The sequence below is a fragment of the Mesoplodon mirus genome, assembly GCF_964341445.2.
Source record: "Mesoplodon mirus genome assembly, chromosome: 9".
Classification (NCBI taxonomy): domain Eukaryota; kingdom Metazoa; phylum Chordata; class Mammalia; order Artiodactyla; family Ziphiidae; genus Mesoplodon; species Mesoplodon mirus.
Window position 1 is genome coordinate 94,068,458 of NC_138985.1, and position 18,614 is coordinate 94,087,071.

Here is an 18,614-nt window from a genome sequence, read left to right on the forward strand (position 1 = left end):
TGAAACTCTCTTCTTGTGTTTATTTGCCATTCATATATCTTTTTTTGTGAAATGACTCTTCAAATCTTTTGTACATATTTAAATAGGATTGCTGTCTTATGACTGAATTTTAAGAGTTCTTTATTTTTTTTCTACATACAAATCCATTAACAGACATATGTTTTATAAATATTTTCTCCTAGTATGTGGCTTGACTTTTCATTTTCTTAAGAATGGTATCTTCTGAAAAGTAAAACTTTAATTCTGATGAAGTTCAATTTATCATTTTTTTTATTCTTCATGCTTTTTATATCCTATTGACTAAATCTTTGTCTAACCCAGGACACAAGACTTTCTGCTATGTTTGCTTCTTTACATGTTGGTCTATGATCCATTTTAAGTTATTTTTGTGTATACTGTAAGGTAAATGTCAAGGTACATTTTATTTCACATGGAAATCCAACTGTTGCAGCGCTGTTTATTGAAAGGACTATGCTGTCCCTATAGGATTACCTTAGTACCTTTGTACTAAGCAACTGACCACATATGTATCTATTTCTAGATATTTTGTTCCACTGATCTATATGTTTATCCATATGCAAATACTACACTGTTCTTATTATTATAGCTTTATGATAAGTTTTGAAAACAGGTAATATAAGTCCTCCAACTTTCTTCTTTTTTCCCCAACTTCCTTCTTTTTTGAAGTTACTTTGACTATTCTAGATCTTCTGCATTTCCATATAAATTTTAGAATCTGTTTGCCAATTTCTATAAATATATTTCTACAAAAGTCCTGTCTGAGACTTTGGCAATGACTTTGTTGAACCTCCAGATCAATTTGGAGAAAACTGCCACATCATCAATACAGAATCTTCCATTTATTCCCACTTATTTAGGGATACTTTAATTTCTCTCAACAAAATTTTGTAGTTTTCAGTATGTAGGACTTACAGTTCTCTTGTTAACTTTATTCCAAAGTATTTTGGTTTTTTGGATGCTGTATGAATGGACTTGTATATTCCTGGCATTTCATATAAATGGAATCATACAATATGTGACCTTTTGTGACTGTCTTCTTTCACTTTTCATGTTTTCAAGGTTCATGCATGTTCCAGTATGCATCAGTACTTCATTCATTTTTACTGCCCAATAGTATTCCATTACATGGGTATACTGCATTTTATTCATCCAGTCATCAGTTGAAAGATCTCAGTTTTCTAAGGGTTGATGGTTCTTTTAGTAAGTAGCTTGAACTTAAACTGTAGAATCTGTCTTCCCCCCATGAAGTGTAGCCTCTGATACCTTTGCTTTGTTTTTAAAATTCCTATTTGTTTTCTGGCCTGGTTCCCTAGAGGTATACCTCTGTGTCTGCATAGACAATAAGCAGTGCTCACATGATGTTACCATTCATTACCTTTCATCTTCTCTCCCCATCACTCACTTCCCTCCAATCAATCACCTCGCCTCCTACAATTCAAACAAGCCAGGCACACTCCTGCTATTCCCTCTGCCTAGAACACTCTTCCCCCAAATATCTATAGGGCTCTTTCTCTCACCTTCTTCAATTCTTTGCTCAAATAACACCTATTCAGTGAGGCCTTCCCTGAACCATCTATTTAGAATTGAACCCCTCCCTTGCATTTTCTCCAAAGCACTTACTGCCTTCAAATAGATTATATATTTTACTTATTTATGTTTTTAGTCTAGTTTCACTAATGGAATGTTAACTCCATGAAGGCAGGAAGTTTTGTTTATTTTGTTCACTACTGTAACACCAGTACCTAGAAGACTGTCTGGCACATAGCAAGTACTCAGTAAATATTTGATGAATCAAAGAATCATATCCTTAAAACAATATAGATTTATATTAATTGATCCATACACAGCCCAGAAGGGTCAAGGCTTACAGAATGCTGAGTAATGGATGACTAAGCATACTGATCATATACAACAGGCCAGTTCTGTTCACTGGAAATATAATGTAAGCCACAAGTAATTTACAATTATCTAGCAGCCACATTAAAAAAAAAAAAGTAAAAGAAAACAAGTGAAATTAATTTTAATAATATTTTGTTTCACTCAATATATCCAAAATATTATCATTTCAACATGATTCATACAAAAATTATTAATAAAATAGCCTTTTTTTCATACTAAGTCTTGAAATGTGTGTATTTTATGCACAGCACATCTCAACTGGGACCAGCCACATTTCAAATGTCAATAGCTACTACTGGCTACTATACTGAACAGCTCAGATACAGACCAAAATTAAATAACCCCATTGTAGTGGGAAGCATCTTGTGTATTTATTAATTGTATTCACCTCAGCATTCCAAAAAAGGCCCTGGTACAGCCTCATAGTTTCCTAGTTTTGTCAAAACAGATTCAATGGATATAACAAGAGAACTAGTAGCTTTCATACTGAAAAACAGTTTATATCAAATTGACTGGCTCAACTCTTTAAACTTCACTCAGAAGTTTTAATTAGAAAGAATGAATGCCCTTCTTTCTCAGTCTCTTTAATTAAGAAACAAAGTCAAAATCCAGAGAAATTTTGTAATCTTATCTATATTAGAAGGAAAAAAAATCTTTATTTTCAAATAGAACTTTTAAAATTCTACTTCCAAGAAACAAACCAGTATTTATTTCAAGTTAGCCAAAATACATTCCGTATTAAAATACAATTTTTATATACATAGAGTTGCATTTAAAAAATTCATAACAGTTGTCTTACCAATATTTTTGCATTCATAATATAAAAGCGAAATAAGGCACTAAGGAGAGTGCTCTTAAATTTTTAATATATACATTTAGGTCCTCAATATGTTCCTTAAAAGCTAATGGAAAATGTTTTCATTAACTTTTTTTTTTATCATCAGGGGATTAATTTCTTCCAGAATCCCATTATTTAAAAACATTCACTTATTGGAATTATAATAATTGACATCACTATTCAACAAGAAAATTTAAAGAACCCAATTAAAGTACCTGATAACTTAAAACTTTAAAGTCATAAAATTTTCCTTTTTTTTTTTTTAAGCAATAAATCAAAACACACCACAGCATCTACTTACTCAGATGTTAGAGGGTGCTTTCTATCATCTCCCATAAACTGGCAGGTTTGAGCTTAGATCATCAGCGAGGCAGAGAAACTCCAGATGATAAAATATCCCAACTCTTTTCGCCCTGAAAAGCATAAATAAAATGCCAGTGTGAGAAAGAAAACTCGAGTTACAACCAAGATAGAACTCTCAGGAGTGGCTTGTCTAGATAGGGAGTAACTTCTGTTTCTTCGTTTCTTTTCTTTTTTTTTTTTTTAAGTGAGAGCTCACAAGAAGTTAATTCATGACCCTGGAGTTGTGGGTGACCTGATATAGCGATACTTGGTATTACAACTGCCCTTCTGTTTTAAGAAATCTCTTTGGGAGGAAGTCTAAATTAGCGCAATAAAATATGCATCCTGTACTATAACTTGATGGCTTTTTTACCAGTCTGACCCTTCAACTGGAGAGATCCTCTATCTCTAATCACATAATTTATCAAAAAACTAAGATACTTTTGAAAGTGAAAAGGGTAACTTTTTTTTTTTTTTTTTTTGCGGTACACGGGCCTCTCACTGTTGTGGCCTCTCCCGTTGCGGAGCACAGGCTCTGGACGTGCAGGCTCAGTGGCCATGGCTCACGGGCCCAGCCCGCTCTGCGGCATGTGGGATCTTCCCGGACCAGGGCACGAACCCGTGCCCCCTGCATCAGCAGGTGGACTCTCAACCACTGCGCCACCAGGGAAGCCCAAGGAGAACTTTTGAAATATTTATTTATTAAACAATAAACTGTTTTTATTATACAGGTTTTTTTCCTAAAAAAGAAATAAAAATAATGTACATCCGCTACATTAAAGGAAAAAATGTAAGGTTTCTTTATATTATATGAACACTTAAAATATCATAAGTAGATTAAGTATTCTTGGTGTATATTCAGTACTTTAATCCATTTTCTTAAAGAGTCTGTCTCTAATATTGTGTCACTGGTATTTTTTCTGGAAAAAAAAGTTTATTATTTGAAAATTTTCACCAAGTTACTGCAATCTTTTTTAAAGTTTCATTTTATGTTAAGCAATCTCAAATCACTGACATCTTCATCTGCCTCTTCTGTGTTGATATTATTTTTAACAAGAAAATGCTCTCTTCGCAGGTGCTGAGAAACCTGGTAAGCTCAAAGCAAATTCTGCTAAGTAGAGGATATTCTCAATTCTATTTTTTTATAAGAAAACTGTAAATATCTCAGTCTCACTGTTTTACAGATAACTCTCCTTTTGCCTAAAGTGCAGTTCTTTTTTCCCACCCTTGCCGCCTCCAATCCATTCACCATGACAGTGCAGCACAGGTAGTTTTTTCCACCAATGCAAACTTATCATGTCACTTCCCACCTAAAAACTTTTCAACAGCTTCCCATTGCTATTAGGATATAATCCCAAATCTTAGAAGGCCTCCAAAGTCCTGCACAACCTGGTCCCTTCCTACCTCTCAGGCCATACTGATGACCTCTCAAATCCTCCAAAGCACCAAGTTCTCCCCTGCTCCAGGTCTCTGCATGCTCTGTTCCCTCTGCTTGGAATGCTTTTCTTTTCAGTCCATCTTTTCTTCTAGGACCATCTTTCCTATCTGAGAGGCCTTCTAATGCCACCCAATTTAAAGTACACCAAGGCATTCTCTCTCTCTCAAAAGTATTCCATACTTTTCCTACGAAGCATTCATTGAAATCTGTATTTATTTATTTGTGTGTTTTTAGGAAGCCTATCTCCACCAGACAGTAAAAACTCCACCAGAGAGTGTATAGATTGTTTGTTTGATTCACCCCTTAATCACTGTTTTTTACCCAGCCCCTGGCTTGATCCTTGGCACCTTGTGAACCTTCAGTAAATATTTGATAAATGAATGAATGAAAGACTGAGAAGAGAAGAGACAAAGGACAATCTAGTTATTTCCACCAACCTGTTACTTATGATCAAAAAAACTCATTATCTTAAATCTAACTACATCATCAAGCTCTCCCCCTATACAGGATTATTCTCATCAGCATTTAACAGTCTGTACTTTCTCCCAACCTAAAAGAAAGAGACGGACAGACACACACACACACACCTTTCTCCTGACCCCACATTCCCATGAATAAATTCCCCATTTCTCTAATGCAATTTCATAGGAATACTCAGAAGAGCTGACTATATCTGCTGTCTCCAATTCTTTCCTCCCATTCTTATTTGAACCCATTCCAACTAGGCTTTTATCCCCACCGCTTCCCTGAAACTGCTCTTGTTAAGTCACCAGTGACTTCCACCTTGAACCACCCAGTAGCCAGGTACTGAGGCAGGCACTTTAATGAATTCTCTCATCCATTTAAACAGTTCATCACAGCCACCTTTGAGGCAGGTACCATTTGCTATCCCCAGAGAGAGGATCCTCTCTTTTTTTAAACACTTTCTTGCTTGGTTTCCAGGACAGGACACCACACTACTGCCTCTCCTCCTCCTTCACTGGCCACTCCTTCTGAGACTTCTCATTATCTCAGCGTCTTGATGTTAGAGTGACCCAGGGCTCTCAGTTCTCTGTCTTCTTTTCTATCTATACACCCTCCCCTTGGTCGTCCCAATGGGTCTCATCACTTTAAACACCACCTACAAGAGCCTAAACCTCTTCCCTGAACTCAAGGCTCATATTTTCAGCCGCCTGCTTGACATCACTCCCAGATGTCTAACAGACATCTCACACTTAACATTACCTCATGACAAATTCCTGATGTTCCCCCCTAAGGCTGATGCTCCTACAGGATCCCCCATGTTAGTAAATGACAATTCAACCCTCCAAGTCATCCCTGACTTTTCTCTTTCCCTAACACCCTGCAACCAATCCATCAGCGAATCCCACTGGCTCTACCTTAAAAATATATCTAAATTCTGCCTACTTCTCCCTACTTCCACCACCACTACTGCCATCTAAGCCTCCACCATCCCTATCTAGATTATTGCAATAGTCCCCCAGTGGATTCTTTCCTTGCCTCACTGCATACTATTCTCAAAACAAAAGGCCAGAGTCATATAGAATAATAATAAAAAAAAAATCAGATCATGCCACTCCCCGAAACCCACCAACTGTTTCCCTTCTCATCAGAATAAAAATCATTTTTCTTTTTTTCTCTTCCGCCTGTAGAATTTAAGCTTCTTAAGGGGAAAATTGTTTGTTTTGTTCAATACTGTATCCCTCCGGTGGCATGAAAATGCCTGGCACCTAACAGGTCTCCAATATATACTTACTGAATAAAAAATGGGTGAAAACAATATCATGGATAAGCAATTTAACTAAATCTCCAGACTCTACTGCTCTTAACAGCAAGCTTTTGGAGAGCATGGACCATGCAGTTACAATTAAATTTTGCACAGTAACTTGCACACAAAGTCTTAATATAATTTCATCATTGATATGTTGTATTTCCCACTGAAATTTTAGTTTCCTATATTATATGAATGTTAATAACTTTAAAACTTAAAGCAGAACATCTTAAAATATGACACCTGGGTCTCAACTTACACTGCAACTACCCAGCCGCTCCCTCCTCCGGGGAGGTATATGCTTACTTATTAATGCTCTGCATTGTGTGAGCACTGTCTTGACCGTTGCTCTGGAGCTCTCACTGTTACGTTATTTGCTGCACCGTCTGTAGGGGGACCTCACAGCCATGCAGGGGCTTAGACTGGATGGCAGGAAGAACAGTGACTGAGAGCCCAGCTCTGGCTGCTTTCTTTTTACAGAGTTCTTCTTTCAACTTCTGGGGTATATCTATTAATGCTTTAACTCTCTCAAAGGCATTGCTCAGCCAATAGCCAAATGTTTCCAAGGTCCTTTTCATGAGTAAGCCTGTCTTCCGAGAGTTCTATGACTCCTACAGGCTGTATCAGCCTGCACACACTTCCATTTCCAATCCCCAGACTCCAACCTCCTCTTGGTTCTTACTGGACTCTATGTAAGAATATTTTATCAATGCAGTATCTTTATGTGATAAATTATATTTCACAGATAAAACTAGAGCAAGTTGAATTCTGAAACAATTATTCTACTCTCGAACACTGTTAAACCTTGTCTCATTCCACCAAGAAATTCAAAACCATTTGCATTATTTTTTAAATTATCATCACTCTATAATTTAATGAGAGACTATACATTTTCAACACATGTTATTAGTGCTTTTCTTACGTATCAATATAAAACAACACTGCTAAAATCAGGATAGATCCCAACATGCCTAAAAATATATATTTATTATGATCCAGCATAAAAATTCTGGAAGAACTTTAACGTATGGCCATCATCAATAACATGAGAGGATGATGAACTAACATTTATTAAGTACTTACTATGTACCAGGCATTTTATCCACATTATCATATGTAATCCTTATAATAGCCTTGTATGATAGGTATATATCACCAGACTTCAAACCCCCCCAAGACGCCTTCCTAAAGCCCAGTACCACATCTTCTTATGTCCCAGACACTTGTGACTCACACTTAAGAAGCATTGGTCAGTTTTTACCAAAATGAGCAGCTAATAATCAACATCTATATTAAAACTATTGTATCTGGTAAACATGTAAAGGTCACCTTATAACCTACAGGACAGGCTTAAGTGTTTTAAAATTTTTTTCAGTTAATTCACCCTAGCAGATCCAAGGGATACAAGCATTCTTTAAAGAAATTGCACTATGATGACGATACTGAAGTTTTTCATAGAAAAGATGAATAGTTTGTTATATCTGGCCCTTACATATTTCAGGCAAAAGCTGTTTCTTCCATGTCACATAAGTTGCGAAGTCACAAATTACTCTGTTATGAAAACTTATATTAATGAGCAGATGCTCCTTGAGGAAAAAAGAAAAAAAAAAAAAGATTCCCTTGTTGACCTTCACTCTGAAGTGAACTAGACTTCTGAATGGTCAAAAATACAAGCCCAGCTCTTGAAATTCCATAAGAAATGTTGCTTGCGTCCTTCAAAGCTTAAAAACGTCACATTAATCTACAGAATAAAACATCTCCACTGAAAGCATTTGTCTGAGAACTTGAGGACGAACAGAATAAAATCAGCACTGATACAAAAACCACGCTGACGACACCAAATATTTAGAGAAACAAACAACAGAAGGGTGCTATTGACGATCGAGATTTCTGAAGCCCCTTCCTTAATGGCGTTTCCCCACAGCAGAGGTGCTGGATTCCGCGCTCCCAAAGCCACCGCCCCCAGCCCTGTGGCGCACGCACCTCCCAGCCCTGGTTCCTGCAGCCTCCTCAGACTCTGGAGAGCACAGTCCACGTGAGCTGCACCCCTGGGTCTTTCACATAACTGTGGTTGAAGATATTTTTCACAAGGTTCTTTAAACAATGATTCACGTGATAAATTTCTGCTCGAGTTAGTTCCAGGAAATGTTTGGTTTCTGCAGATGTTTGTATGCTTCCGGTTGTCAGTACATGAAAACGATAGAATTCTGTGTTTCTTTTTCTTACTTGAGCAACTAGAAAATGTGAAATCAAATATATTGTCCAAATCTCTCAACATTGACGGATGGGAATACTTAATCCTTCAACTTCTTTCAGGTGAGATTGGTTTTATTTTTATATCAAGTTACTTTACTTTTGGCCTGAAATTTGTAAGTTGCTTTAAGTGTTTGCAGAAGCAAGGAAAGTTGCAAAATGTTTAAAACAGGAAAGACATATCTAATGTTGACCTGCTTATAAGTTCCAGAATACATTTTTTAAAAAAGAGAAAAGTACACTGAGAAGCCACAAACGCCCAGAATTAAATTCTCTGTTATCTAAAAGATACAGAAGACTCCACAAAGAAACAAAACAGTCCTCTAGTCTCTGTTTAAGCCCAGTTAACCAGTTTGAATACTCAAATAGGTTCTTGGTTGAATCTCCCTAGCAATTTATTTAATTTTAAAAGCTATATTAGAAGGGCAAACACCTACCCATTGGATCATACAGGTCTAAAACATTAGTTATCAAACTTTTTTTAGTAGCAGAACCATTTCTGAGTTGGCAAACAAAAACCAAACCTAATACATAAAAAATTAAAATGGTATATTCTATATATTTATTATTATAAGTTCAAATTTATAATATTAATTTGTAGTCAATGTGAATATGAGTTTTCCAATGGGTGAAAACTAGAAACTGAAGGTTATAAGTGAGAGTAATAAACTCAGATCAGCCCCAGTAAACACTTCTGTATTTTGCTTGGATGCACTGTGCACTGCCCATGTGGGACTTCTCTCTACACATTCTGAGCTACCCACTTACCAAAGGCCACAAGTAGCAGCCATCTACTCAGAAAGCATAAGAAGAAAACACAGCATGCCAGCAAGGCAGTTTCAGGTATTCCTCTTCACGGGAAGAGTCCACCTAAGAGTCCACATGGCCAACCAGGAGCTATTCTCTTGGGCATTCAGATGACAGCTCAGGTGCAAGGAAATGAGAATCACAGGGTAAGTGCAGAGTCACACTGGCTTAGAAGCCTTATGTCCCAAATAGAAACCAATACCTCAAATAACGATCCCAGCCACAGCTTCCAGGGTCCCCATGAAGTTCATACCCATCTCTGAAAAGTGCCCCAGGGAAGCTCAAAGCTACTGCTTCTAACCAAGAATTTACAGTTCATGCATAGTTCCTCCCAGTCCAAATATATTTACCAAATAAAGATCATTTTTACCATAAGCAGTGTTGCCTAGTAACATGGCTGACTTTCCCCTTTATCGGGATTCAGAGAAATTAAGTAGAAAGTTCATCCAAGGTCAGGTTTGTCCTTAGAGAATGAGAATGGTTTGGTTAATTCTTTACCCACCTTCCTGATTAAAAAAATAATAATCCTAGCATATCAAGAATAGAAAGAACTTCCTTAGTTTCATCAAAAACCTATAACAAAACCATACTTAATGATTAAATAAAGTATTTCCTTTAAAAGCCAGGAAATTAGACCAAGAAGACTACAACTATCGCTTCTATTCAACAGTATAGAGGTCGTCAATGTAATAAAATAAAAATGAGATATAAAATTTTAAATTAAGTGACAAAATTTCTCCAAGTGATCATTATTTATAAAGAGAATTATGAAGGCAAGCTATTAAAAGTAATATAAAAACAAGTTCATCAATGTCGCTGGATATAAGGTCAATATACAGAAATGAATGTAATTCCTAGAAGTCAAAAAACACCACTTTGTAATTTAATTAGGAAAAGCTACCATTTAAAATGGCAGGACTTCCCTGGTGGCACAGTGGTTAAGAATCTGCCTGCCAATACAGGGGACACGGGTTCAACAAGCCCTGGTCTGGGAAGATCCGACATGCCGTGGAGCAACTAAGCCCGTGCACCACAGCTACTGACCCTGCGCTCTAAAGCCCGTGAGCCACAACTACTGAGCTCACACGCCACAGCTACTGAAGCCTGCACGCCTAGAACCCATGCTCTGCAACAAGAGAAGCCACCGCAATGAGAAGCCCGTGCACCACAACGAAGAGGAGCTCAGAGCAACTAGAGAAAGCCTGCGTGCAGCAACGAAGACCCAACTCAGCCATAAATAAATAAATAAAACATATGTATTAAATAAATAAATAAATAAATAAATAGCAACTTTAAAAAACCCCTAAGTTCATGGATAGAGCAAACAGACCTGGTGGCTGCATGTGGTACAGGGGCCTGGGGGGGGGGGGGAGCAGGGTGCAAAACGGGTGAAGGTAATCAAAAAGTACAAATTTCCAGGTATAAAATGAATGTCATGGGGATGTACAGCATGGTGACTACTGTTAATAATACTGTGTTGCATATTTGAAAGTAAGAGAATGGATCTTGAAAGTTGTCATCACGAAAAAGAACTGTGTAATTATGTATGGAGATAGATGTCAACTGAACTTATTGTGGTGGTCATTTTCCAATACATAAAAAATGAAAATCATTATATTGTACACCTGAAACAAATATAATGTTATGTCAACTATGCTTCAATGAAAAAGAGAGAAAGAAAAAAGAAAGAGAAAAAAGGAAAAAGAAAAGAAGAGAGAAAGAAGGTAATTAAAAGCTATAAGCTAATAGTAAATTTCTAGTAATAAAACTAACAAGAAAGTTTCAAGCACTTTACAGAGAAAATTACAAAGTTGAGTAAATGAAAAAACAAACCATGTTTGTGGATGGAAGACCTGATAAATATTCTTAAATGGAGTGGGATTGCAATCTGATTCTAATAACACTCTCTACAGGGTCCTTCTTAAGAAAAAGAGAGCCAAGAACAGCCTTGACAAACTTGAAGAACAACACAGGTAACATGCCCTCCAAAATGTTAAGACATATTAAACCACGGTAACACAGTACAGACAAATGAAAGCAACAGAACACCCAGAAAAAGACATATATGTTTGGAAATTTGATATGTAATAGAGGTAGTACTGTAAATCAGTGGGGAAAGGATGAACTATTGGACAGTGGTACTAAGACATAGGTCATCTGTAAGGAAGTACAATTAAATCCCTGTTTCACACCATTGAGAAACATTATCAGGCTAATTAAAGACATAAATGTGAAAAAATTTTTGAAAAATTTTAGAAAAAAAATCCTTGCTATAATGAGGGCTTTAAAAAATAAGATACAGGGCTTCCCTGGTGGCACAGTGGTTGAGAATCTGCCTGCCAATGCAGGGGACATAGATTCAAGCCCTGGTCTGGGAAGATCCCACATGCCGCGGAGCAACAACGCCCGTGAGCTACAACTACTGAGCCTGTGCGTCTGGAGCCTGTGCTCCGCAACAAGAGAGGCCGCGATAGTGAGAGGCCCACGCACCGCGATGAAGGGTGGCCCCCACTTGCTGCAACTAGAGAAAGCCCTCGCACAGAAACGAAGACCCAACACAGCCAAAAATTAATTAATTAATAAACTCCTACCCCAACATCATAAATAAATAAATAAATAAATGGATGAATGAATGAATGAATGAATGTAAAGAAGCTCATATCTATGACCAAGCAATTCCACTCCTGAATATGTGCGCTAGAGAAAAAACTGGCACAGGTCCATGAGGAGGCATATGAAAGAGTATTTGTTAGCACTGTTTGTAACAGCAAAAAACTGGAAACAACTCAAACATGAATTAACAGGAGAATGGATAAACATATGGTGATATAGGCTTATAACGAAATACTACATATATTTAAAAGAATCAAGGACAGCTACAAATACCAAAGATAAATAAATGCTACCAAAAAAACCAATGTTAGTTTCTGCACAGCCAAAGAAATAATCAACAGACTGAAAAGGCAACCCACAGAATAAGAGAAAATATTTGCATATATATATCTGATAAGGCATTAAAATCCCAACTATATAAGTATCTTCTACAACTCAATAGCAAAAATAAATCAAGTAACCCCCTATTTATATAGACTTTTCCTTAAAGAAGACATACAAATGGACAACAGGTATATGAAAAGATGTTCAACACTACTAATCATGAAGGAAATGTAAATCAAAATCACAATGAAATATCAGCTCGCACCCATTAGGATGGCCATTATTTTTAAAAAACAGAAATTAACAAGTGCTGACAAGTATGCGTATAAACTAGAATCCTTGTGTGCATGGTGGGAATGTAAAATAGTACAGTTGCTGTGGAAAACAGTAATCATTGCTCCTTAAAAAAATTAAAAATAGAACTACCATATGATCCAGCAATCCCACCTGTGGATCTTTATTCAAAAGAATTGAAATTGGGATCTCATAGAGATATCTGCACTCCCATGTTCACTGCCACATTATTCACAACAGCCAAGAGGTGGAAACAACCTAAATGTCCATCAACAGGTGAATGGATAAAGAAAGTGGGGTGTAAGCATACAACGGAATATTATTCGGCCATAAAAAGAAGGAAGTCTTGTCATACGTGACATGGATGAACCGTGAGGACATTATGCTAAGTGAAATAAGCCAGATACAGAAGGACAAACAGTGCATGGTTCCACTTATATAATAAGGTAGCTAAAGCAGTCAAACTCATAGAAGTGGAAAGTAGAACGGTGGTTGCCAGGGACTGGAGGGGAGGGGGAGATGGGAGTTGCTGTTCAGTGGGCACAGAGTTTCAGTCATGCAAGATGAAGAAGTTCTAGAGCTCTGCTGGACAACATTGCGCTGAGTTAACAATAATGTACCATACACTTAAAAATCTGTTAAGAAAGAAGATCTCATGTTATGTGTTTTTTACCACAATAAAGAAAAAATGTTTGAAATCATATAAAATATTATATGTATGTATGTATACAGTTGTATACAAAGGCAGTAAGAGTATAAAATACGTGTGGAAATGTTAAACACTAAATTCAAGATAGTGGTTTCTACTAAGGAGGAAGAGAGGAGAATAGGGTCAAAAATGCTAAACAAGAAGCTTCTATTTTGTCTGTGATATTTTATTACTTAAATAAACTAAAGCAAATATTATAACTGATATATGATTTTTCATTTTCTATTTATTTTTCTGTATGTGTGAAATATGTTATTACAGAAACAAATTTTTTAGAACCTAATAAATACGAAGAACACTTTCTTCCTTTTTAAGGAATGGGTATAGTTTGTCTTCTTTGATAACAAAAGGTTCCATGGGGAAGGATGGGCCTGAAATTATAGCAAAATTGCGTTTGTGTGTGTGTTCACTCTTCTCAGAAGAGAAGCCACAGATTTCATCAAAGGGGTCTGCAACTTAAAATGTTAAGAACCACGAACATAATTGATGATATCTGCCCTTTTCCAGCAGGAGACAATAAAAAAACAGAACCATTGGGTACCATCTGAAGAAAATGAAAATACCAACTCAGAAAGATAGATGTACTCCTGGGTTCACTGCAGCATTATTTACAGCAGCCAAGATATGGAAACAACCTAAGTGTCCACTGACGAATAAATGGATAAAGAAAATAAATAAATAGTATATACACACAATGTAATATTATTCAGCCATGAAAAAGAGTGAAATTTTATGACAACATGGATGGACCTCGAGGGCATTATGCCAAGTGAAATAAGTCAGACAGAGAAAGACAAATACTGCATGACCTCACATGTATGTGCAATTTAAAAAAACAAACACCAAGCTCACAGATACGGAGAACAGATTGGTGGCTGCCAGAGGTGAGGGGCAGCAGGTGGGCAAAATGGGTAAAGGGGGCCAAAAGGTACAAACTTCCAGTTATAAAATTAATAAGCACTGAAGATGTATCGATAACGTACAGCATGACAACCACAGTTAATAATATCATAGTGCATATTTGAAAGTTGCTACGAAAGTATAAATCTTAAAAGTTCTCATCACTAGAGAAAAAAATCTGTATGGTGACAGATGCCAACGCGACTTACTGTTGTGATCACTTCCCAATACATGCCAATATCAAATCATTATGTTGTACATCTGAAATTAATATAATGTCTGTCAATTATGCCTCAAAAAAAGAAAAACCAGAACCAAATCTGAATTTAAATCAATCAGCATGTTTCTCACCTTTTTCTTAGTTCTGATTTTCTGTTATATGCTTTTTCATTTTATGTATTTTTGCTGTAGAGCTGCCTCAGACTTTCTCTGAAGAAAGGCAAGCTATCAATAAAAAAAAGAAACACCCTTTAAGAAATCCCACCAAGGGCTTCCCTGGTGGCACAGTGGTTGAGAGTCTGCCTGCCAATGCGTGGGACGCAGGTTCGGGCCCTGGTCTGGGAAGGTCCCACATGCCGTGGAGCGGCTAGGCCCGTGAGCCACAATTACTGAGCCTGCGCGTCTGGAGCCTGTGCTCTGAAACAAGAGAGGCCATGACTGTGAGAGGCCTGCACACTACAATGAAGAGTGGCTCCCGCTCACCACAACTAGGGAAAGCCCTCGCACAGAAATGAAGACCCAACACAGCCAAAAATAAATAAATTAATTAATTTAAAAATGAATAAGTCATTTAAAAAAAAAAGAAAGAAATCCCACCAAATCCACGTAAAAAACACGAAATAGAAGAATCATTTGGAATAAATGTAAACACTGACACAGCAGCCTTGGGATCAGGTGTGAAGACAAATGGTTCCATTACTAACTTTAATAGGAAAGGCTACACAGAAGGGATTCAAACACAGGGCAGGCTATGTCCGGGTTCTCACCTCCTTTTTGGCCACAAAAAAACCAAATGCCTAAGGCATATGACAGTTAACAAGAGCAGGTCAGAATCTGGGGGTAGGAAGTATATTGTTGAGAAAAAATTCCCCCACGTGATTCTGCTACACTTTCCCCACATCCCACCACTAAAGCCCCCAATCCCTGCCCCAGTTGAGATCACTGGGTTGAATTTATTCTTTTAAATTGTTCAACACTTAACAAATAGTTTACTGAGCACCTACTCTATCACTGTCATGAAGCGAGTATTTTTGTACTTCTGCACAGTTAGAGATTTCTGCGAAAATTTACTGAGACCTGGGTTAAAGGACAAGCCTTAAAACTTTAGAAATGACTAAATAGATAGTAAAAGATTGATCTCCCCTGAGGTATGTGTTCACATTTCAGAAAGATGATGAAACCAGGGTCATGGAGACATTCCAGAGTTACAAACTCAGAGCCTCTTGTCTTAGGTTACTGACGTAAGTAATAATCCCTGCCTCAGAAACCCTGTGTCTACTTTCAGGGTAATATGAACAAGTATAGATATTAAAAACTTATCAGTCACCATGCACCACGCTACTTCCTAAGAACACAACTGTGAGTAAGAGAAAGTTCCTGCTCTCCCAGAGTTTGTGGTCAATTGTGGTACCAACAATGATCCATCACAGCACAGTACAGCAAGTCCATGACAGGAGATGTACATGGAGCTGTGAGAGACTGAAGGGGGAGGAGTTAGCCAAATGCCTCTGTCTGCAAATCAGAGAAAATCCCCAAACAGAGATTCTATTAGAAAAGAAGAGAGTGGTGAAAGGTCGCAGGGAAAGCGGCCAGTAGGATGTGCTACAGTCATTAAGGTAATATCTCCCTTTTTAGAATATTATATTTAGCACTAACAGGGAATGCAGAGAAATAAAAGACCACCTTATTCTTTTATTATTTTTTTAAATTTTGCATAGTTTTTAATATATATTCAAAAACCATGAAAACAAAATAGTTTTGTTCAGAGACTTACAACAATTCTTCACGTTATAGACAGCAACCCTCTCCCTGGTATCATTCTGAATTCCTAGCTGTCCCCTTCAGAATAATTCTCTCTCTAATTGTAAGCATCTTACTACGTCAGTTATGCATTGTAACACGTCATTTAAAATTAATTATTGGGCTTCCCTGGTGGCGTAGTGGTTGAGGATCTGCCTGCCAATGCAGGGGACATGGGTTCTAGCCCTGGTCTGGGAAGATCCCACATGCTGCAGAGCGACTGGGCCCGTGAGCCACAACTACTGAGCCTGCGCGTCTGGAGCCTGTGCTCCGCAACAGCAGAGGCCGCGACAGTGAGAGGCCCGTGCACCGCGATGAAGAGTGGCCCCCGCTCGCCACAACTAGAGAAAGCCCTCGCACAGAAACGAAGACCCAACACAGCCTAAAATAAATAAATAAATAATTTTAAAAAATAAAATTAAAAATACAATTAATTATTTATTTAAAATTACTTCTCCCTAGGTTACAGTTCAGGCATTATATAGGTTATTTTTGGATACAGTTCTTTTATCAGATAAATAGATTGCAAATATTTTCTCCTAGTTCATGGCTTATCTTTTAATTCTCTGAACAACTTTTTGAAAAACAGATGATTTTAATCCTGACCAAAATATAAATTAGGCTTAATATTCAGTGTTTTTGGTATTCTGTAAAAAGTGTGCCTATTCAAAGTCCACAAGGATGTTCTCCTGTTTTGTTCTAGAATTTTTATGATTTTGCCCTTATGTTTAGGTCTATGGTATATTTCAATTAAATTTTATGCCTGGCATGGGGGAGGAGGATTTCTGTTTGTTAGTTTTTGATATAGGATGCCTACTTGTTCCAGGAGCATTTATTAAAAATATAAAGCTCTTTGCCATTGAATTACCTTAAAGTTTGTTAAAAATCAATAGCTTACATATGTATAGCTCTGTTTCTGGACTCTTTCTTCTGTTATGTTGCTCTATTTTCTCCTTACATAAACACCATGTTGTTTACTGTGGCTTTATATTGCCTTGACATTAGGTGGGTGTAACTCATCTAACTTTATTTTTCTTTTTCAAGACTGTTTTAGCTCTTCTAGGATCAATAGATTTTGACGTAAATATAAGCATTTAAGCATGATCTTGTCAATTCCTAGAAAAGGCATGTTAGGATTTTGATTAGGATGGCCTTCAAGGTATAGATCAAGTTGGGAAGAAATGGGCATCTTAACAATATTGAGTCTTCCAAACCATGAACATTTGTCTGGGTCTTTTGGGTTTGAAAAAAAGGTTTCTAGTCAGAGGACACACGTGACCAAAACTATTTCTGATGAAAACTCTAATTTTCAATAAGTAGAATGGACTGGAGGAAAATGAGACCAAAAGTATCATCCATTAAGAAGCTACTGAGGGCCTCCCTGGTGGCGCAGTGGTTGAGAGTCCGCCTGCCGATGCAGGGGATACGGGTTCGTGCCCCGGTCTGGGAGGATCCCATATGCCGCGGAGCGGCTGGGCCCGTGAGCCATGGCCGCTGGGCCTGCGCATCCGGAGCCTGTGCTCCGCAACGGGAGAGGCCACAACAGTGAGAGGCCCGCATACCGCAAAAAAAAAAAAAAAAAAAAAAGAAGAAGCTACTGAAATCACCCAAGCCTAAGGTAGTCAGGGCCTGGATCCAGAGGTTCAAGAACTAAAAACCAGAAGTACAATTTTAAAAAGTGCATTTGTAAGAATATACACTTTGCTTATTTTATTTACAAACAACGTCACAAGCATATAAAGAAGCAGTGTTGCATATTTTCAACTCACTTATCACTGCGTTATGAAAACTAGGATGACTATCTAGTTTATCTGTTCCTAAATTTTAAGTTTTTACAGCACATCAACTGGGCTTTTTACCCTAGGTTTCTTTTTCAACTCCAACAGGAAAGATGCATGAACCTGAGTGCTTCAGAACCACGGTCTCTGTGGCCTCCTAGTGCTGGCCGTCGATAATGACAGCTTCTATAGCAAATTCTCTACGAAAACAGGACAGACTCATTCTGTGCTCTAGTTTTTCTTCTGCACGTAGATAAAGTAATTATGACATCCCCCCAAATAACATCTCAGACACTATTCACAAGCATACCAGGTCTATGACGGAGGTAAACAAAACATCCACAAAGCTTAGAGTCACTGGATCATTCATGCTTAGGTCTCCAACATTATTTCTTACAACGATCTCTGAGAAGCTACTGCCAAGGGTTTTTTCTGTTTTATTTTTGTTTCAAACAAAATTTTAATTAATGTCTGCTCATATCTTCTATGCTATTTATTCTGTATTTCACCCTGGCAACTTTATTTATCCACTCTCCTTCTATGACTATTCACTATGAAAGATAACCAGTGCTTCCACCTGTCAAAAGACTCAAGTATATTTCCCTAAT

General features: G+C 37.4%; 1 protein-coding gene across 5 annotated transcripts in view; it reads right to left on the minus strand.

Moving 5' to 3' along the window:
* The window catches only part of LOC309810579 (uncharacterized protein), a 200,182-nt gene that overhangs the window by 146,930 nt on the left and 34,638 nt on the right, over positions 1–18,614 (minus strand). For all 5 annotated transcript variants that reach the window (XR_014295023.1, XR_014295024.1, XR_014295025.1 and 2 more), the window contains exon 3: positions 3,060–3,171. The gene's annotated coding sequence lies outside the window, so the exon portion shown is untranslated. The remainder of the gene's footprint in view (positions 1–3,059; positions 3,172–18,614) is intronic.